Consider the following 23347-nt stretch of genomic DNA (forward strand, 5'->3'; position numbering starts at 1 on the left):
TCTTTTCAACTGGATTTATGAGGCCAACATTACTCAGATTAAAAAAAGAAAATGCAGACAACAAAATTAGAAGAAAAAAGAACCAAGAACAATGATTTCTCTCGAACAAAGACCAAAAATTCAGTGCAAGAAGTTAATAAATTCAAATACACATTTTAAAAAAATATGTCACTCCAGATTGGTTTATGGGGAAGTGTTTGATTCAAATAAACTGCAAATTAAATAACACAACTCAATTAATACAATAAAAAACAGGCCGGGTGCAGAGGCTCACTCCTGTAATCCCAGCATTTTGGGAGGCCAAGGTGGGTGGGTCACTTGAGGTCAGGAGTTCCAGGCCAGCCTGGCCAACATGGCGAAATCCTCTCTCTACTAAAAATACAAAATTAGTCGGGCATGGTGGTGGAAGCCTGCAATCCCATGTACTCAGGAGGTTGAGGCAGGAGATCTTTTGAACCCAGGAGGCAGAGGTTGCAGTGAGCCAACATCACATCATTGCATTCTACCTGGGCAACCAGAGCAAAGCTCTGTCTCAAAATAAAAATTAGCAAAGTAATACCATGTTCAGGCATCAATTTTTTAATAGTGTGTATAATTTCTACACTAAAGTCTACAAGCACTACCGACAGAAAGTAAAGAAGATCAAAATTAACAGAGAAATTGCGTATTCAAAAAGTGGAATATCCAGTGTTATTACTTCTCCAAGACTGAGCTATTAAATTAAGTGCATTTTCAATTAAGACACCAGTGAGCTTTAAAGGAAATGTTAAAAGAAATTGGCAAGCTGAAGCTACCATTTCTATGAAAATATAAATAAGTTTGAATAGCTGAAATAACTTTAAAAAGAAGGAATTTGGAGGATGCATATTGAGTAATTTCAGGATTTACTATAAACCTCTAGTAATAAAAAGCAGTGCGACATTGTTATAAAATAGGCTTAAATCAATGGAATAGAATAAAAAGCCCATGAATAGACCCACACAAACGCGGCCGATCCCAACCGTGACATGGGGTAGGGGCGCCCTCTTGTGTTCAGACGCCTTTCCTGCTGCCGGGAGCCCAGGGAGACCCAGGGGAGGTCTCGGCTGAGCAGGTGAGGATGGAGCTAAGGGCCACCGTTCTCAGCCCTGTGGCCACAGGGGGGCGTCGCCGCGCAGCTGTCAGATTCTTCTTTTAAAAAATTATCCATGTTTCTGATTATATATAGTATATAATAAGATAACAAATTCAGGAACCATGGGAAAGTAACGTATAAAACCTTAATAGGAAGTAAAATACAGATTACAACACACTACCATTTGATTTTTATGCAAATGCTTTATTATTCCAATATTTTTACTCACTTGCTAAATAAAGCACACAAGTCAATATGCTCAATAATTCTGTGAGTTTAAATCTTTAAAAAATGCAATGTTAGTGAAAAACCAAAACTGCTTAGCAAGGTATGTATGGCCTTGTTTATTACCTATCATAGACGTCAAGGTGCTCATAGTCAATAGCTATTTAAACTTTACAGAATATTATTTTTGGCCCGATATTGATATGTTAAATGAATGTATCAGAGAATCTTATATTTATGGCAACAGGTTATATTATGTTTATGGCATCAGGCTATACAGATCTATTCAAAACCATTTTTGTCAAAGTTTAAACAGTGGAACAAAAGTCAAATTGTTTCCAAGTGAGACGCAAAATGACTCTTGCTAATAGTACAGATTTTGTTCCATGGGTAATAATAAAATTTATTTTTATTTTAGATTCAGGGAGCACATGGCAGGCTTGTTAGCTGGGTACACTGCACTGCTGAGATGTGGGGCACAGATGATCCATTGCCCAGGTAGTGAGCAGAGCACCCGGTAGGCAGTTTTCAGCTCTCACTCCCACCCTCCCTTCCCAGTGTCTATTGTTCACTTGTGTCCTTGGGTATTACTGTGTTCAGTTTTTTTTTTTCTTTACATGAAACCATTGAAAGCAAAAGACTGTCATGCTTATAGGTTACTTTGTACATTTATCATTCTATTAATACATGTCTTAAGTAATTAAGTAGCATATTAAGGCCATAAACCAAGTCATTATCTCATACCAAAGGACTATTGTTATTCAATCATCTAGCAAATTCATTTTAATGGGTTACGTTACAGGGTTGAGGTCAGCCTACAGATACAAAATAGGTTAATTAAATTTTTTTATATCAGCTTTTAATTTTTTCATTGGAACAGGATTTGTGCGTGGGAATGCTAATGTAGCAGGCTTCAACAAATTTACAGTTTATCAAAATAAAGTTCTTAAACAATACGATAGCATATACTTTAACTCTTATAGTACAAACCCTCATATTAATTGATGGTCACAGAAAAATACTGTAACAATGTAAAGTTTTAAAATACATCAATGATGCAAGTTTCAAACAAAACGTAGCAACCAAAATAGTTAATTGTCCTTTCACCAAGCTTTTACAAACACAATCAGTCTTCACTGTCTGAGCAAATCCATTTTAGTTTCTTCATTGTGCCTTTTAACATGGCATTTGTCAGGTTGTTGAATTTATACTGCAACAGTACTTTAGATGTTACCCTCTCGAAATTTCCTCACTCCAGAGCTCAAATTCTTGTCTTCTTCCCAAAGCCACATCTGTCTTTTTCTAGCTCAGTGCTTTTCAGGAGTCACCAGCTGACCCTTTGAAACAGGTATCGTACTTTCACTGGCTCTTCTGCTTTCTTTTTTCTTTCTTGCACTTTGAAGAGTTCCTACTCTTCTTTCTTTCTTATTAAGGTCTTGTTGTTGGGTTCCATGTTTCAACTTAGATAAGCAAAGATTCTTGTGAGACCTTTTCCTTGTATCCAAATTAGCTTCGGTTTCCATTTCAGCATCATTACCATTGGGTTTCTCTTGAGAAGTTATTGTTCTTGCTCTTTTACTTTCTATGCTTTTGCGGCTGCCTTCATTAGAAAGGTGGATGATTTTTCACTTAGCACATAATTCACATAACTCTTCATTTACTCCATGGAATGAAATGTATCTTTCTGAGAGATTATCATAAGCAATTTCCTTTTTAAAGACATATAAGAATTTGGATCACCGAATTTTTTTTTTTTTTTTTTTTTTTTTTTGAGACGGAGTTTCGCTCTTGTTACCCAGGCTGGAGTGCAATGGCGCGATCTCGGCTCAGCACAACCTCCGCCTCCTGGGTTCAGGCAATTCTCCTGCCTCAGCCTCCTGAGTAGCTGGGATTACAGGCACGTGCCACCATGCCCAGCTAATTTTTTTTTTTTTTTTTTTTTTTTTTTTTTTTTTTTGTATTTTTAGTAGAGACGGGGTTTCACCATGTTGACCAGGATGGTCTCGATCTCTTGACCTCGTGATCCACCCGCCTCGGCCTCACAAAGTGCTAGGATTACAGGCGTGAGCCACCGCGCCCAGCCCACCAAATATTCTTTCAAAGACTTCTGCTTCTTTAAAGTTGCCATTTTCCATATAAACAGCGATAGCCTGAATTTCGATTAAATTCTCTATTTCGTCGTGAAGTTTGTCCTGTTCCTTTTCCACTGAACCCCAGATCATCAGGGCTGTTCCAAGGGTGTCATTCGTTCATCATTTTCAAACTGTGCATCCAGGTTTTTTCCTGCTGCAATTCGTATCAAAAACTGACCTATGTGTGCAGTTCTCAATGGATAAGCGGTTGGACTGGGTGGTCCGTGAAGAACAGCCTCGGTGCTGCCGTGGGCGAGAGTCCTCGGAGCGGCTGAGAAAACAGAGCATGCAGCCGGCAGCCACGGCCTTGGCCTCGGCCACAAAGCCGGGTCCTTCCCCTGGGCGCCCCCAGCCGCGCCTGGCACCGAGCGGCCCCTCTCCGTGTCGCCCCGTTTCTGCGCGGCAGCTCCCCCATCCGCAGGGCCGCGGGCCGCGCTCGGATTCTGCGGAGCAGCGGAGGGAGGAGCGGGGGTGAGTCAGGCAGAGACGCGGAGCCGCGCTGGGCATCGGCGGGGTGAAGCGGCCTCTGGCAGCCGGGGACCCCACCCGCGGGAGGAGCGGGAAGCTCTGGAGCCGCCCCTGAGGTTTCTGTCTCCTCATCCCCTCTCCAGCCCTCCGGGCCCACCCTCCAGAAACCCGGAAAGAAGAAACGTTTTCTTCTGCTCCTTCTTCCTTTTCAGCGCCCCTGCTTCCTGTGACAGCAGTGACACGTGCGCAACTTCTTCCCGGGAAGGGCGCCCGAGGTGTGATCACGCGCTCATTTCTGGCAGAGGAACTGGGGTGTGGGGAGGGCGGAGAACATGGTGAAAAGTCCCTCTCGTGGGCAAGGCCCTCTCCAGTGACCGCCCAGTTTACCCAGGTGTGGCTGTGCGGTGGGGCCAGACCGAGGCCCGCCCAGGCATCACGGTTTATCCAGCACCCCAGGTGTCCATACCTCAGAGCCTCTGCACAGCCACTCCCCTGCCTGAAACTCATCTCCAGGGCTCCCTTCCCCGCCCCCCGCCCCACGTTCTCCTCATGCCCACCGGAGCCTGTCTCTGCACTGCCCACTTGGCACCTCCCATCCCCCTCACCCCACCCTGCTTTGTTTTTGTTCGCAACCCTTTTACTAACATTTAAGAATTCTTTACTTATTTGTTTTGAGAGACAGGGTTGTGCTGTTACCCAGGCCGGAATGCGGTGGTGCAATCTTGGCTCACCATAGCCTCAAACTCCTGGGCTCAAGTGATCCTCCCACCTCAGCCTCCCAAGCAGCTGGGACTACAGGTGTGTGCCATCACACTCGGCTAGTTTTGTATTTACTTTTGGTACAAACGGAGTCTTGATATGTTTCCCAAACTGTTCTCAAACTTCTGGCCTCAAGTGGTCCTCCCGCTTCAGCCTCCCAAAGTGCTGGGATTACATACATTTGTGACCAGCTATGAATGTATTTATTTTAATTGCTTATACTCTTTCTGTCCTCTAGCATACATGCTTTATGAGGACAAGGACAGTGATTTTGATTGTTCACAGCTGCCTCAAATAGTGACTGTTACTTTAAATATACTTGTTGAGTGAATAAATGAATGAATGAATGCACACATAGACTCATACACCATTGCACACAGACAAAAAGATGTTGTCACACATATTGACACACATGCTTACTCAGACACTCTTGACACAATGACACATCCACACACAACTGACATTCTCATGCACATGCTCTTGAATGCTTTGAAAGGCCTGATCTATTTTTTTTTCTTCTCTCTCTCACTTTTTTTTTTTTTTTTGAAACATGGTCTTGCTGTGTCACTGAGGCTAAATTGCAGTGGTATGATCACAGTTCTCTGTAACCTTGAACTCCCAGGCTGAAGCCATCCCCCCACTCAGCTTCCCAAGTAGCCAGAACCACAGGCACCTGCCACCAGGCTCATTAATTTTTTAGTGTGTTGTAGAGATGGGGTCTCGCCATGTTGCCCAGGCTGCTTTCAAATACCTGGCCTAAAGTGGTCCTCCCAGCTCAGCCTCTAAAAGCTCTGGGATTGAATATGAGTCACCTCAGCCAGTCTTGAAGTTTAATTTTCATTCAACATGACGTTGTGAACATTTCTCATGTGATTATGTAGTATTAGCTTTAATTTTTTTCTCCAAGTTATTTAAAAAATTTCAGAGTCCAAAAGTTGGAAAGAATACAATTGTCACCATAGATCTAATTATTTCCTTTGTGTATGTAATAAATTATATGTCCACGATTTTTGCTGAAACATTAGGCAATCACTTGCCAACGGCATGACCTTCATTTCTAAATACTTTGGTGGTCATCTCTTAAAAAATAACATGTTTCCGACAACAGTATTATTATTACACTGAAGAGAGTTACTACAATTCCCTAATATTACAGAATTTCAAAGTGATGTGAAATTGCCTTAACCATTTCCCGCGCGTCTTTCTAGTGGAGGTGAGCAGCGCTTGGGAGCTCCAGCCCTCTCCGAGTTTCTGTTCTCCCTGCAACTTGTCTCTCCAGCCCCTTGAGACCAACATTCAGGGAAACTGAAAAGTAGGAAAATTTTCTTCTATTCTCCATTGCTCAGTTGTATTTTTTTTTTTTAGGGTCCCATTTACTTAGTTTTCTTTTATTTGGGAAAAACACCTCCACGTCCACAAAATATTCCAAGGTGTGGAGATATATATTGGCATTATGAAATCTGAGCACAGCTCCCCTGGGCCTTGGTCCCCTCAGCAGGGCAGAAGAGGGCTCCTGTGCTGGGATCCACGGGGGACCCAGAAGTGGCACCCCCTGAAGAAGGCATCAGGGTAGACCTGAGACCTAGAATGAGCTCACTTCCTTTCCTTGGGGTCAAGAATCAATCCTCTAAGAAGCCCGCTGTGTCAGGAACTGCAAACTGTCATCAGGTGGTCAAGAAAGGTCCACACAGCACGGAGACCCAACCACTCCACCATCCTCACTTCCATGGACAGAGCCCAGGTGAGAGCCACCCCTTCTCCTCCTCCCCTGTCTCCCACAGCCTCAGCACCATCGTCTTCCTCAAGCCCACCACGACTGAGCTTATCATGCCCTCTCCCTGTTTGTGTCAGTCACGCTGGGTCCCCCACATACTCTGCACTTGAATCCACGAGGCTCTGCACACTCCTCTTCTGTCCACATCATCCTCCCTCCCCAACTCCACAAATCTTCCCACTGCACCCCCTGGAATTCTCAGTCCATGATCAGCAAAACCTCCACATTCTCTCTCAGGATGTCCCTGCACCTCGCAGCTCCAGCAGAAACCTGGGTTTCCTGGAGGGCACAGAACCTTGTGTCCTCCTTGAAAATTTGAAGTTTAAAACTATGGACTGCTTCACGAACTTGCATGTCACCCTTGTGTAGGGACCATGTCCTTGTGTGTTCCTTGAAAATTCTGGACGTTAGACATTGTCAGATGGATAGATTGCAAAACCTTTCTCTCACTTTGTAGCTTGTCTGTTCACTCCGATAATAGTTTCTTTTGCTGTGCAGGAGCACTTTTATTTAATTAGATCTCATTTGCTAATTTTGGCTTTTGTTGCAATTGCTTTTGACATTTCCTTCATGAAATTGTTGACTTTTCCTATGTCCTGAATGCTATTGCCTAGATTTTCTTCTAGAGTTTTTATAGTTTTGTGTTTTACAATTATGTCTTTAATCCATCGTAGTTAATTTTTGTCTAAGGTGTAAGGAAGGGGTCCAGTTTCAATTTTTTGCATATGGCTAGCCAGTTCTCCCAGCACCATTTATTAAATAAGAAACCTTTTCCCGGTTGCTTGTTTTGGTAAGTTGGTCAAAGATCACATAGTTGTAGATGTGTGGTCTTATTTCTGAGTTCTCTGTTCTGCTCCATTTGTCCATGTGTCTGTTTTTGTGCCAGCACCCTGCTGTTTTGGTTACTGGCCTTGTAGTACAATGTGAAGTCAAGTAGCATGATGCCTCCAGCTTTGTTCTCTTTGCTTGGGATCATCTTGGCTATACAAGCTCTCTTTTTAGTTCCATATGAATTTTAAAGTAGTTTCTTCTAATCCTGTGAGAGATGTCAGTTTCATGAAAACAGCATTGAATCTATAAATTACTTTGGGCAGTGTGGCTATTTTCACGATATTGATTCTTCCTATCCACGAGCATGGAGTGTTTTTCCATCTGTTCGTGTCCTCTCCCATTTCCTCGAGCAGCGATTTGTCATTCTCCTTGAAGAGGTCCTTCAATTCCCTTGTTAGCTGTATTCCCAGGCATCTTATTCTGTCTGTCTGTTTGTTTGTTTTGACATGGCGTTTTGCTCTTGTTCCGCAAGCTGGAGTGCAATGGCACCATCTCAGCTCACTGCAACCTCCCAGGTTCAATCGATTAACCTGCCTCAGCCTCCTGAGTACCCAGGATTACAGGTGCATGCCACCATGCCCAGCTAATTTTTGCATTTTTAGGAGAAACTGGATTTCACCAAGTTAGCCAAGCTGGTCTCAAATGAGATCTCAGGTGATCTGCCGGCTTCAGCATCCCAAAGTGCTGGAATTACCGGCATGAGCCACCACACCCGGCCCTCTTATTCTGTTTGTAGCAATTGTGAATAGGAGTTTATTTATTATTTGACTCACCACTTTTGTATTGTTGTTGTATATAAATGCTTGTGACTTTTGCACATTGATTTTTGTATCCTGAGACTTTACTGAAGTTGCTTATCAGCTTAAGAAGCCTTTCTGCTGAGACAATCAGGATTTCTAGATACAAAATCATGTCATTTGCAAAGACAATTTGACTTCCTCTCTTTTTATCTGAATATCCTTCCTTTCTCTGACCTGATTGCTCCTGCCAGAACTTCCAACACCATGTTGAAGAGGAGCAGTGAGAGAGGCCATCCTTGTCTTATGCTGATGTTAAAGGGAAATGCTTCCAGCTTTTGCCCATTCAGTATGATATCAGTTGTGGGTTTGTCATAGGTGGCTACTATTATTTTGAGGTATGTTCCTTCAATACCTAGTTTGTTGAGAGTTTAAAAATATGGACTGCTTCACCAACTTTCATGTCACCCTTGTGTAGGGACCATGCTGATCTTCTGTGTATCATTCCAGTTTTATTCTGCATGCTGCCAACGTGAAAAATGATCACAAGCTCTTAAAAGTGGAGATAACTGAAGAAATGTAGGTGAGAGGGAGTGTTGGATTTCATCTACATCTGGTGAAATGGGACCGTCTCTGTCTTTTATTCTTTAATGAAGTGGTAAAATGCATTGCAGATAAGTTAAAGTATTCTTGTATTCCTGGAATACATAACCTGGGCAGGATTTTTAAATTGTTTATAGCTCATTGGTGGACACCGTCTACTGCTGTTTTTCTCAGTATCTTTATGTCTAATTGCTTAGAAGTGCCTATCCTATCATACTTTTCTCTTATCTATTCTCTAGCTGGCTTTAGAATCAGTGTTATTGGTGCCTAAACAATAATGAGTTTTCTAGCTCTCTCTCTGTTTCCTTATTCTCTTGGATATTATGTATAAGTTCAGTAAACTTCATTGAAGATTTGGTAAAACTTATTTTCAAAACAGCCTGGATATGCCTGAAGGGAAAAAAAGTTTTAAAACCATTTTAACTTCTTTACTGATAGTAAGTTCTTCCCGTTGGCATAATCTTGTTCATCGTTTCAAAATTATTTAAACCTCTACTATATCATTACTGGCATATTTATCTGTCATAATGCCATTTTATTCAGAATTACCATTTCCTGTTTTGTCTCCATCCAAAGTAACAGCTGCTTTTGGCAGGCTGGGCCCTCAACGGTGGCAGCTGCCAGGTCAGCCTTGTCACCAAGGTGGTGATGCGATTGCTGTGCCCATGCAGTGTCCATCCCAGCCACCACGGCCACTTTGTGCAGGGACTCCATGAGCAAGCCCTGTGTGGCTGAGCGGCATCACCCGTCAAGCCATCTCACCAACCTGATCACAGAGAGCCCCATCCCCAAAAGACCCTCTAGTAAGCATCCACACACAACCACTATCTTCACACATTCTGTGTGTAGTAAGAGGTCTATGAGTACCTCTCTCCTCTAAATACCAATTTTTTAACTCTGTTTTCCCCAAGTTCGTGACTTGCCAGCCAAGCCTAGAGCCACTGCCCATGACTCATTCATTCATGCACTCCTGGGGCATCACTTCACATCCTTCACCTCCCATAGGCTTCTCTGTATTTTGATTCCTGGTTCCTAGCTCGACATCCATTCCCAAAGCTTTTGTGGTGTCAGCTCCCAAGCCGACTGCTCTTGTGGTCAATTATCCTCTTTATATGTACTTATTTCCTGGAAAAATTGCACCGATTTTTCAATGCAGCATTTGCAAGGATGTGCAGTAGGAGCAATTCTTCTTATTGTAGATAGAATTGCTTCAAAACATCAGAAATGTATATTTGAGTGAAGGACAACATGCATGGAGAAAAGAGAACAATCCTCAAGTGGGCAGCGGATTTTCACAAAGTGAACCCTGCGGCAAACAACACCCACATCCAACCACAGCAATCACAGCCCCAGGGAAACACTTTTGGGTCCTACTCAGCCATAAACCACCCTCCCCCACCCCAGAGGAGCCACTCTTGATTTCTAACACAAATTTGTTCTTCAGGTTCTGGCTGAATGGCATTACACAGTCACCATCACGCCCCTGTGGCTCATCATCTCTGTCTGTGGTCATAGGCTAGTCATTCTCAAGGCTGTCAAAGGCTGCACTTTATAAATAGCTTACACTTCCTGTCGCTTCACTGTTGATAGACGATTGTGTTATATCCAGATTTTACAAATCGTGCTGCTGTGAATACTTTCATGTATTTTAACACACACATACATGTGCCTCTATTGGTTTATAACCAAGAGTGCAATTGCTGGGTCATAAGGGAGTAGATGCTTGGCTTAGTCTCTCAATGAACAAGTTTCTAGTCATAAACAAACAGTAGAAGAGGGTAAATCTCTTACTTTAGAAATTATTCAGGTAATAAATGAGGAAGGAATGAGATACTGAGACTATAAAAGCTGTTTTGCAACCCATAAGGAATTAACAGATTTAGCCATTGAACAGCAATGGCAATTAACAACACAATAAAGAAAAAAAAAGCTAATGTTAGGTTCTTCCTCTTGATGGAAGAACGCAGTAGAGTACCAGCAGACAAGAGCAAGTGAAAAGGAAATCAAGCCTGAACTAAGCTAACCTCCATAGCCAGTCACCGACTTCGAGGCAATACAAACCATAGAAATACATATCCAACTACACCTTGGGGAGCAGTCAGCAAAACGCACACTGTGGGAAACTCTACCACAGAATACGTATTTTGAGAAAGAATCTACAGAATAAAGGAGAACCAAAGCATAGTTCTAAAGGCAAAACTAAATTATAATTTGGGATTATAAAAATATAAAATACAACAAGAAAGGATGACCCTAAAAGTCAGGATGTGTTTTTATTTGGGGGAGGAAAGAGTTTATTGCTGAGCTGGGGCAAATGATGGAGCTTTTGGTTTGCCCTGCAAACATCTATCCTTGGTGGCTAATGGGCATTTACTTGTTATTAAAGTACACAAATTTTAGACAGTTTTTTTCCCCCTCTGGAGTCCTACATTTTATGACACAAAGCCTACTGAAAAAAATAATTCAGAGAGTATAGTTACTGTTTGGAACAAAGCCTCTTCCTCATCCTGCTCTCTGGACACTGAGCACCCAGAACAACCAGCAGCCCAGGGACCCCCAGCCAGGGTGACCTCACTTCTAAGTGTGCATGCAGTGCACATCACCAGAGGCCATGCACAAGGCTACTCCTTGACTCCTGGAAAACCCTGCGAGGACAGGGCTGAGGGGAAGCCTTCCCCGCGGTCTGCAGGCTCTTGGCTATCAGTGTAGATAAAATGGGTCCTCACCTCTCCACAGGTGCCTTTATGGCCAGAGCCTCCTCTCTGCATGGGGTGGAAGCCCGGCTCTTCTCCTGAACACGGTGACATGGATCACCCCAAAGGTGGAGATGACACCATTCCTCCCCCAGCAACCTCACGCTTCTTTTGCTTTACAGGAAAGTTGACACAGGCTGGTGTCCACTGAAGAAGTCCCAGGTGCCTAGGAAGGAGAGGGCTGTGCATGATCTGCAAAAGGAAGTGCGTGGACCACCAGGTGGTGCTGCTGCGCTGCTCCTGCTCCCAGGAGGTGGACGCCCAGGATGGGCTTTCAGGTGGGGAGGGGGACGTCATTGCTCAACCTCCAGGTTCCAAGTAGAAACCTCCCTGCCCAACCCATCTTGTTCTCCCTGAATCCTCAGCGCTAATGAGGACTGTCTCCTTCTCACCTCCCTGGACTGGGCTTTCTATCACTGGAAAGTGGATGTGATTTCTAGTTTCAGCATGTCCTGGCTTATTGTGCTGCCAGGAAAATAAAATCAAAATACATGTTGAATAAATAATAAATTACACTATTGCAGTGACAGAACGCAGAGTGGTGGCTGAGTGAGGGGAAGGGGTGAGGGTGGGAGGCAAGGACTAAATAGAAAGGGGATGAAAGAAGTTTTTAGGGAAAGGAACTGTTCTCTACAGTGCCACAGTTCAGGGGTGACTGGGTGGTGGGAATTGAGGGGAGAGGAGGGTCTGAGGGGTGACAGGGCAGAGAGAAGGGCTGGGGAAGCAGGGCCTGAGGAAAAGGAGCAGGGGAAGGACACTAAAGCAGAGGAGGAGCCTAGCAGGGGGTTCTTTGCATTCAGTGTTTCTCTACTGGGTAGTGCGGTAGGTTCACCACTATAAATAATTACTGATATTCACCCAACAGCACAACTAAAACTGGTGAATTTTGTTACAAGTAAATGCCCTAATAAGAAAAAAAAAAAAGAGGGAGGAAGAAGGCAAAAATAAAGATCATCAAAACCATAAAATTCATTTACTTGGGGGCTTGCACTACATATTATTTTAAAGGAAATTTGACAGGCTGAAGGGAAATGATACTAGATGTTGACCCAGATACAGAGAAAGGAAGAATTAAAAACAGAAATGAGGCACATATACATATCACATACACACTCACTCAATTTCCTGAGGACATATGGCTGCTTGTCTAAAACAGAAAGTATTACACTGTATCATTGAGTTTATAATGCATATTGATATAATACATACAAGAACAATAGCGTAATGGTAGGTTCAATAAAACTACGCTGTTACCAATGTCCTTTATTTCCTTGGACGTAGTTTAATATGACCTGAACTTCACTGTGAAAAGTCAAGGAATAGGGTTTTCACTCTTACAACAATAAAAAATTAGTGGAAAGAAATGTAGCTAAAAGCCATCAGGATAATTAAAACCATCAACTAAAAAATGTTTACTTGACAAATATGAAAGTAGCAAAGGAGGAAACGAAACAAAAATATTTGAGACAAATTGGAAACAAACAGCAAAATGGCAGACCGAAATCCAACCGTGGTAAGCGAAGAAATGACACGACCTGAGTCACATTAGCAGGACTGGCGAGCACCGTGGGGAGAAGAGACACGGGCAGGAAGTGAGGGACGGTGTTAGTGCCACAATTCAGGAGTGACAGGGTGGCAGGGACTGCGGGAGAGGAGGATGTGAGGGATGAGAGGGGCAGAGAGAAGGACCGGAGAAGCAGGAGGGGAGGAGAGGGAGAGGAAAGAACTCTAAAGCGGTGCAAGAGCCCAGCCGGGGTTCTCTGCATTCGGTATTGAACACATCTTGTGGGAATGCCTAAAAACTAATGGCCTCCCCATGACTAAAAAAAAAAAAAAGAGTTACAACGATACCAAGTGTCCAAATAAAATATGCACACTGCTTAGATGTGCCTCGTTCACGAAAGCAGGCAGCGCTGGAACATCGGGGAAGAGCACTGGGATTGCCCGGAGCACTCGCAATGCTCAGGTGGTGACTACAGGCTCCTGCCATGTACGGGAACGCACCCTGCTTCTTTATATTCAGGAGATGTTCTGGACGCACAGGGGGAAATGCCAGCTAGGGAATGAAGATTGTTTTACATGCAACAACCCAGAGTCACAGATCCAGTCCGGGAAAGTAAAACTTAGAAGCTTTGAGAGTTTAATTGCAATGCTGTTTTCACACAGGTCTTTTATTGATTGGAATCTTAATCATTCAGGGATTACCAATATTGTGCTACCTGCTGTATTAATAAACTAAAAGGAAACTCGTCTCCATGTGAATCTCTATCCGGTGACTTCAGACAAAACTTCGGCAGGTTTGAAGAGAAAACCCCTCTTTACACCTTCACTCCCAGGGCGAGCTCACTCTCCGGCATCAGGTCATCCTGGTGAGTTTCTTTGTACAGGAGTCGAAGGGGAGAGCCACGGGGTGGGAGGCCCCCGTCCGGACGGGGATTCCGGGACGAGAAGGGAAGGGGAAGGGGCTGCGCGCAGCCTGGGGGTCTCTCCCTGGTTTCCACACACAGATGCCTGGCCAGGCCCCAGGCACGCAGTGTGACCAAGAGGCTCCAAAGTCCTCGCGGGGTGGGTGGGGCGGGCGCGGGGCTGCCCTGGGCGGGGGGCCAGGGTCTCAGGCCGTCCGGTCGGTGACTGGCTGCCGCGTGGGGCCCGAGGGGGCCTCCTCCGCGGGTGTGACCCGCAAGCCTAGGACGCCGAGGACTTCACTGCCCCGAACGAGGACCCGCGCTCCTGGACCTCAGATCACCCAGCGCGAGTGGGAGGTGGGCCGTTCGGCGAAGAGGGCGAGACCCTACCTCGAGACTGAGCGCCTGGAGCGCCGCCACAGATAACTGGAGAACGGGGAGGAGACGCGGCGGCGCGGGGTCCCAGGGGCCCGGGGAGCCTTCCCCACTTCCTATAGCTCTCCCGGGATGGTCTCCCCGAGGAGGGGAGGAAAATAGGATCACAGAGAACATCGCCCTCCCTTGCATGGAGCATGGCATGAGTTTTCCTGAGATTCCTTTGCGGGCTCCCTCTGCTCTCTAGGACAATTAAGGGATGGTGTCTCTCAGGAAATGGAGGGGAAGAGTGTCCCTGGAATACTGATCAGGGGCTCCCCTTGAACCCTGCATCCATCTTGAGCTTTGTGACTTTTTTCCTCAGGCCTTGTTCTCTGCCTCACACTCAGTGTGTTTGAAGGTCTGATTTCAGCTTTTGTGAGTCCCTCGACCTCCACTCAGATCAGGACCAGAAGTCGCTGTTCCTCCCTCAGAGACTAGAACTTTCCAAGGAATAAGAGATTATCCCAGGGTCCTGCGTCCAGGCTGGTGTCTGGATTCTGTGCTTTCTTCCACACCCCAGGTGTCCATTCTCAGGACGATCGCAAGGACGCTGCTGGGGTGTCCCATGAGCGATGTGAAGTGCCTGACCTGGCAGCGGGATGGGCAGGACCAAACTCAGGGCACAGCTTGTGGAGATCGGGCCAGCAGGGGATGGAACCTTCCAGAAGTGGGCGGCCGTGGTAGTGCCTTCTGGAAAAAAGCAGATACACATGCCATGTGCAGCATGAGGGGCTGCCAGAGCCCCTCACCCTGAGGTGGGGTGAGGAGGGGGATGAGGGTCACATCTCTTCTCAGAGAAAGCAGAAGCCCTTCTGGAGCCTTCCAGCAGGGTCAGGGCGGAGGCCTAGGCTCAGGGACCCTCACCTTTCCCTCCTTCCCCAGGGCCATCTCCCCAGCCCACCACCCCCATTGTGGGCATCGGCGCTGGCCTAGCTGTCCCAGGAACTCTGGTCCCTGGAGCTGTGGTTGCTGCTTTGATGTGGAGGAGGAGGAACTTAGGTAGGGAAGGGCTGAGGGGTGGGGTCTGGGTTTTCTTGTCCCATGGCAGTTTCAAGCCCCAGGTAGAAGTGGTCCCTGCCTGGTTACTGGGAAGCACCATCCACACATGGGCCGACCCTGCCTGGGGCCCTGTGTGCCAGCACTTGGTCTTCTGTGAAGCACATGTGACAATGAAGGACAGATTCATCACCTTGGTGATTGTGGTGTTGGGGTCCTGATTTCAGCATTCATGAGTCAGGGGAAGGTCCCTGCTAAGGACAGACCTTAGGAGGGTGGGTGGTGCAGGACACACACCTGCTTTCCTCATGTTTTCTGATCCTGCCCTAGGTTCTGAGTCATAATTCTGGAAACTTCTCTGGGGTCCAAGACTAGGAGGCTCCTCTAAGATCTCACGGCCCAGCCTCCTCTTTATACCCTCACAGGACACGTTCTTCCCACAAGTGGAAAAAGAGGGCGTGAATCTCAGGTTGTATATAAGTGGGGGGGCAGGCATGTGGAGGAGCCCACCCACACCACAAGTCCTCCTGTCCCACGGGTCCTGCAGCCTCTGGCCAGGTCCTGTGCTTCTTCCACTCCAGGCACCAGCAGTGACCAGGACTCTGACATGTCTCTCATAACTCCTAAAGGTGAGACTCTGGGGGTCTCAAGTGGGTGGGGGCGGGGCAGAGGGGAAAGGACTGGGTAAGGGAGATTCTTTGATTGGGCCGTTTCGAGTGTGTGGCTGTTCAGAGTGTCATCACTTACCATGACTGACTTGAATTGCTTCATTGTTTTCTGTAGCCTGAGACAGCTGCCTTGTGTGGGACGGAGATACAGGATTTCTTCACACCCCCCCCTTTGTGACTTCAAGAGCCTCTGGCATCTCTTTCTGCAAAGGCATCTGAATGTGTCTGTGTCACTGTTAGCATGATGTCAGGAGGTGGAGAGACAGCCCACCCCGTGCCCACTGTGACCCCTGTCCCCACGGTGACCTGTGTCCCTCCCCAGTCGTCTTTCCTGTGCTAGACTCAGGGCTGGGCATCTCCATCTCTGTCTCAACTTCATGGTGCACTGAGCTGCAGCCTCTTACTTCCCTACTGAAAATAAGAACCTGAATATAAATTTGTTTTCTCACACATTTGCCATGAGAGGTTAAGGAGTTAATTAAATAAATCAATTCCTAAAATTTGAGAGAGGAAATAAAGACCTGAGAATCTTCCAGAACCTGCGTGTTTGCTGTGCCGAGTTTGTTGCAGGCGGGGGTGGGGAGGGCTGTGAGGAGCCGAGTGTGGATGGGGCCTGGGCCCAGCTGCGGTTCAGTCCATCATGGGCTTCATGTGGTCAGTCTTCAGCTGGGTTAGCTTCACGGCTCCACTGTCCTTGTCCCTTCAGTGGAAACTTGTCCAGTTGGAGCTGTGATCACAGAGGGTCAGACATCACCCAGGGTCTCCCCTGCACACAGGAGTCTCTGCACTTTCTGAGACAAATGTTCAGACCATTTCAGCTCCTGCCCTTCTTCCAGGGCTCCTCTTCTGCTCTGCTCTCCTGCCCTCTGCCTGTGCTGGTTCCAGTATTCTTGCTGCTGGCTCCAATACCCAACTCATGACTCTAATCAGAGTCTAATTTAGATGTAGATTTGTTTGTGAAATTGGACCCATCCTCAAGGACTGTTCTTCCCTGAAGAGAGAAGGCTGATGGTGAGCTGCAGTGTTGGGGGGAGGGTTGGTGTGGGAGGAGACATGGGGGAGGGGGACATACAAACAGCCCTGCTGAGAAAAGCACAGGTGGCCTTGATGTCAGTGTGAGGGGACCTTGTGCTGTAGTTGCCACAAAACAGCATTTGGCCTGAGGTTATGTTAATAAAGCTATTGCCTTTAGAACAGGGAGGTCCCCTGCAGTGATCACTCATTCAACTGTCCTTGGTTGTCGGTCAGACACAGGACAGAATGGTTCTGCATCTGGTGAACATAATTGAAGTCAAATGAGAAAAATCTCTTACCTTGTGGAGCATGTGTTCCAGTGGGAAGAGGCAGATGATGGATACACTGTAGCCAGAGCAAAGAAAGAAAGTGCTAGAAGGTGGTGAGTGCTGTGAGGCAGGTGAGCCAGGGTGTGGGGAGTGGGGACAGGGAAGGCGGCTGTTGTGCTGGGTGGACAGCGTGTGCCACATTGCAAAGGTGACCTTTTAGGAAAGAGTTGGTCACAAGGATGTCTGGGGACGTCCTTTCCCAACAGGGGAACCTCCAGTTCAAATGCACTAGTGCAAGAGGGTGTCTGTGTTCCCAGAAGAGGAAGGAACCCAGGAGGGCCGGACAGAGGGACAGCCAGAGCAGGTGGGCCTGTAGGGAGTGGGGAGGCATCTAACATTTTCTCTGAGTCAGCTGGGGTGGTAGAGGACAGTTTTGAGCAGAAGAGGGACATGGTACAACTTCTCCTTTAAAAGATCTCTGACTGCTATGCTAAGAACAAAACTAAGAGGTGAGGAACAAGAGAGGCAGAAGGGAAAACAGCAGGAAGCGAGTGCAGTATTCCAGGCTGGAGATGTCATTACCTTGACTGGGGTGTGAGCAGGGGAAATGGTGGGATGTGAGGGGATTCTGGCCGCATTTTAAGATGGACCAACAGCATTTGCCAATGGGTTGTATCAGTGGTGTGAGGAAGATGAATCAAGGACACCCATCGTTGTAAAAGGAGTGAGTAGACGGAAGGGTGGAGCTGCTGTCAGTGGACATGGGGAGGCTCTGGCAGAAGCAGACGGAGGAGGGCACATCCCAGGCACTCAGTGGAGAAAATTCTGCTAGGAACGCAGGTGAGGGAGCTCACATGCCAGTCGGACAGACAATTCCAGAGTTTAGGGGAAAGGAAAAATATACTGGGCTGGAGAAATCGATTTAGGAGGTCACACCATATAAATGCTACTTAAAACCTCAAGCCTGGATGAAGGCACCAAAGGAGTGACCCGCTGTGGAAAAGAATGAGCGCAAGGATGGAACCCTGGACCTCCAGTTCTAAGGGATCTCATCAGACTATACCCAGAGCAGACTGCACGGTTCTGACCCCATGTCCAGAGGACACTTAGACAAGGAACTTCCGTGAGCACAGGAATCACCTGGACATGGTGCTGAGATCCAGTAAATCCAGAGCCCAGCAAGAGATTCTGGATTTATGGCAAGGCTGGAGCTCATGTTTCTGGTCTCCAGATCTAGAACACCAGGATCCCACGTGTCTGAGAATTAGCCTCACTTGTAGCACTTGTTATATAAGTGATTCCTTGGTCTTGTGCAGAAGACTCTGAGACAGGTGTTCTAGGAAGCTGCCTGAGTATTTTCTGTTTTTGTTTTTGTTTCTTTTTTTTGAGACCGAGTTTCGCTCTTGTTACCCAGGCTGGAGTGCAATGGCGCGATCTCGGCTCACCGCAACCTCCGCCTCCTGGGTTCAGGCCATTCTCGTGCCTCAGCCTCCTGAGTAGCTGGGATTACAGGCACCCACCACCATGCCCAGCTAATTTTTTGTATTTTTAGTAGAGACGGGGTTTCACCATGTTGACCAGGATGGTCTTGATCTCTTGACCTCGTGATCCACCCGCCTCGGCCTTCCAAAGTGCTGGGATTACAGGCGTGAGCCACCGCGCCCGGCCCTGCCTGAGTATTTTCTAATCCCCGCCAGCAATCCTGTTGCTCAACCAGATTGGGATCCACGGAGATCAGAGATCAGAGTGCCCAGGGTGGGTGGACCGGGTGGGTTTTCAAACCTCATTTAAAAGAGCATTCTTCTCGTAGAAAGAAAAGGGAGGACGTATATCATCAATTATGAGACGTGAGATTCCCTGTTGTTCTCTCCACTATGGAGCAGAGGCCAGGTAGACAATTTAGGATGCAGCTCTCACACAAAGAACACCTCTCAGTGTTGCTCTCTGACACTGGTCTGCAGACTGATTTCTCGCTTACTTCTTGGAGCAAACTACGGAAAACAAATTTCTGTAATTTACACATAAACCAGGATATCTGGTGTTGGGGGCTAATTTTACTGGGGCGAAGGCCACAGAACCAGGCTGGAAACTACACATCCAGGAACAGAATCCGCAGCCCACACTAGAGCAGGTTCCACCGAGGGACACCTGCCCCTACTGCACAGACACCGCAGCTCAGACCTCTGACATCCTGGGGCTGGGCACTGAACCCTGAGGTGAGGTCCGATGTCACTGCTGCATTTGGAAACTGGAGATCACTACTGCCGCTCAGACGTCTTTACTACAAAGCGTTCTGCACAGTCCGGGTTCTCTGTGCCACCTCATTCCGGCTCAGACCCTGTCGGTGATACAGGAGTTAAGAAAACATTATTTAGGCAGACAGTGAGACGGCGGAAGTCCTGGGTAAGGTTTTCCTTTTAATGAAACGCAGCCCCCAAATATTTTCTTTTCTAACAAAGAGCAGCCTGTAAAATTACTACATTTAATCAGAGAGATAGACTCCAATACAATAATAGTGGGGACTTTCTACATCCAAACCTTAGGATCAGACAGGTCATCTACACAGAAAATCAAGAAAGAGCGGGATTTAAACTGAACTTTAGACCAAATAAAGCTGACAGATATTTACAGTGCATTCTAACACTACAGAATGTACACTCTTTTCATGAACACAAGGAATGTTTTCACGTTTTCCGGCAGAGGGCCTGTGTTCAGCCACAAAACAAGTTTCAATCAATTTTCAAAAACTGAAATCATATCAGATATCTTCTCTGGACACAATGGAATAAAACTAGAAATGTACACCAAGAGAAACTTTGGCAACTAGACAAATACATGGAAATTAAACAACATTAAAGAACATGCTGACTCAATGGATAATCATTGAGTCAACAGAGAAATTCAGATGGAAATCAAAAAGTTTCTTGAAACAAATAAAAATTGAAAGATAACATACCAAAACCTGTGGGATACAGCTAGACAGGGCTAAAGGGAAGATTACAGTCAGCCATTTCAAATCTGCTAGGCCAATGCTTCCTTCATTTTTTATTTTTTTAAGACAGAGTCTCACTCTGTTGCCCAGCCTGGACAATCATGGCTCACTGCAGCCGTGACCTTCCAGGTTCAAATGATCCTCCCACCTCAGCCTCCCAAGTAGCAGGGACTACAGGAGCATGCCAGCATGCCGGGCTAATTAAAAAAATATATATTTTTTGAAATGGAGTTTTGCTCTTGTTGCCCAGGCCGGAGTGCAGTGGCACGATCTCACCTCACCACAACCTCCGCCTTCTGGGTTCAAGTGATTTTCCTGCCCCAGCCTCTCAAGTAGCTGCGATTATAGGCATGCACCACCACACCCAGCTAATTTTGCATTTTTAGTAGAGACAGGGTTTCTCTGTGTTGGTCAGGCTGGCTTGAACTCTCAACCTCAGGTGATCCCCTACCTCAGCCTCCCAAAGTGCTGGGATTACAGGCACGAGCCACCATGCCTGGCCTTTATAATGTTTTTGTACAGACAGGGTCTCCTCCTGTTGCCCAGGCTGGTCTGAAACTTGTAGGTTCAAGTGATCTTCTTGCCTCAACCTCCGAAAGTGCTGGGATTACATGTGTGAGCCACCATGCCCAACCTAGATCAATACTGTAAAATCCAAAAAGGCCCTCCGATAAACTCAGGAAAAAAACTTACATCGTATAATGGTACCTATATTGTAAAATGACACAAGACGATGAGCTTATTATACCTAAGAGGTTATTTGCAAACCTACAAAGTATGAAGTCTTAGACAGCTGCCTGTAATCTGGACGTCCTCACTGCAGTGCCCAGTTCTAATTCCAGCCACCATGCCCAGCCAGTGAAAATCTGCATTTTTAACAAGCTCCCAGATGATCCTGATGTTGGTGGTCAGGGAAGCACACTAAGAACCACTGCTCCAGCCAGGTGCAGTAGCCCACACCTATAATCCTAGCACTCCTAGCCAAGGCAGGAGGATCCCTTGAGCCCAGGAAATGGAGGTGGCAGTGAGCTATGACTGCACCACTTCATTCCAGCCTGGGTGACAAGCAAAGTAAGACCCTATCTGAAAAAAAAGAAAAGAAAAGAAAAAGCCACTACTCTAGATTGACAATTTTTTTTTTTTTTTTTTTTTTTGAGACAAGATCTCATTCTGCCACCCAGGCTGGAGTGCAGTGGCATGATTGTGGCTCACTACAGCCTCCACCTCCTGAGCTCAAGTAATTCTCCCACCTTAGCCTCCAGAGTAGCTGGGAGTACAGTCATGTGCCACCACGCTTGGCTAGTTTTTGTATTTTTTGTAGAGATAAGGTTTTGCCATGTTTCCCAGGCTGGTCTCAAACTCCTGAGCTCAAGTGATCTACCTGCTTCAGCCTTGCGAAGTGCTGGGATTCAAGTGTGAGCCACAGCACCTGGCCTCACTTTTTAAAAATTGTGGTACAATATACATAACAATATTTATTATTTTTACTATTCCTAAATATGCAATTCAGTTGCATTAAATAAATTCACATTGCTGTGTAACTGGCACCACTATTTGTAACCCAACACTGTTTTATCATACCTAGCAAATATTCTGTACCCATTAAACAATATCTTGCCCTTTCCAACTTTCCCCAGCCTCTGGCATTCTACTTTCTGTCCCTATGAATTTACCTCATGTGAGTGAAATCATACAACAGCCAGTAGGCACCTCATGCAAGTGGAATCACACAACAGCTGCCCTCCTGTGTCTGGCTTATTTCATGAAGCAGAATGCTTCCAAGGTCCGTCATGGTAGAGAAAATATCAAGACTGCCTTCCTTTTAAGGCTGAACAATATTCCATTAGATGTATATGCACCGTTTTGTTCATCTATTCATCTATTGATGGACACTCGAGTTACTTCCACCTTTGGCTATTGAGGAGATTGCTGCTGACCAGGCACAGTGGCTCACACCTCTAATCCTAGCACTTTGGGGGGTAAAGGTGGGCAGATCACCTGAGGTCAGGAGTTTGAGACCAGCCTGGCCAACATGGTAAAACCCCATCTGTAATAAAATTACGAAAATTAGCCAGTTGTGGTAGTGCGTGCCTGTAGTCCCAGCTACTTCAGAGGCTGCGACGGGAGAATTGCTTGAACCCGGGAGGCAGAGGTTGCAGTGAGCTGAGGTCACACCATTGCACTCCAGCCTGGGCAATGGAGTGGGACTCTGTCGAGAGAGAGAGAGAGAGAGAGAGAGAGAGAGAGAGAGAAAGAGAGAGAGAGAAAGAGTCAGAATAGTGCTGCTATGAACATGAGTGTACAAGTATCTCTTTGAGGTGCTGTTTCAATTATTTTAAATATATACCTAGAAGTGAAATTTCCAGGTAATACAGTAGTTCTATGTTTAATCTTTTGAGAAACTGCTAAACTGCTTTCCACAGTGGCTGCACCATTTTGCATTCCTAACAGCAACGTCAGCATTTGCTGTCCATTTTGTTTAGTTTTGGTTCTAACCATCCTAGTAGGTAGTGCTGAGCCGTTATTATTATCACAACTTTTGATGTGGGCTTTTGCCAATACTTGTAGCACTGTAAGGGCAGCACGACAGCAGTGAGAGGTTCTGACCACTTTCCAGCTTCAAAAACTTCTAACAGTTCCATTCAAAACACAAGTTTTCACAGTTGCTTCTAATTTTTTTGAAAATTACCTCCAAGGTAATTTTCCAGCTTCATTTCAACTTACCAAGCTTCCTTCCTTCAACTAAGGAAATGGGCTGGGCATGGTGGCTCACACTTGTAATTCTAGCACTTTGGGAGGCCAAGGTGCGTGGATCACCTGAGGTCAGGAGTTCGAGACCAGCCTGGCCAACATGGTAAAACCCTCTATCTACTAAAAATTTTAAAATTAGCCTGGTGTGGGGGCTCATGTCTATAATTCCAGCTACTTGGGAGGCTGAGGCAGGAGAATCACTTAAATCTAGGAGGCAGAATTTGCAGCAAGCTGAGATTACAGCACTGTGCTCCAGCCTTGGCAACAAGAGTAAAACTCCATTTCCAATAAATAAATAAATAAATAAATAAATAAATAAACTTGTTTTGGAAAATTTTCTACCTCAACTTTCTTATAATTGACACAATTTGAAAAAAAAATCCAGCTTAAAAACAGAAAAGAAAAAAAAAAAACAGGCAAAATGAAAGTACTATGGAAA

The 23347-nt window shown here is 45.9% G+C and overlaps 1 non-coding gene and 1 pseudogene across 1 annotated transcript; both read right to left on the minus strand.

Moving 5' to 3' along the window:
* Positions 1 to 2441: 2441 nt before the first annotated feature.
* Positions 2442 to 4071, minus strand: LOC141582011 (telomeric repeat-binding factor 1 pseudogene; annotated as a pseudogene).
* A 4402-nt stretch (positions 4072 to 8473) lies between these two features.
* LOC141582090 (U6 spliceosomal RNA) lies at positions 8474 to 8581 on the minus strand. Its single transcript, XR_012514921.1, has one exon. It is a non-coding gene; the product is annotated as a U6 spliceosomal RNA (small nuclear RNA).
* Between the last annotated feature and the right edge of the window lie 14766 nt (positions 8582 to 23347).

Source organism: Saimiri boliviensis, chromosome 18, assembly GCF_048565385.1.
Source record: "Saimiri boliviensis isolate mSaiBol1 chromosome 18, mSaiBol1.pri, whole genome shotgun sequence".
NCBI classification, from domain to species: Eukaryota; Metazoa; Chordata; class Mammalia; order Primates; family Cebidae; genus Saimiri; species Saimiri boliviensis.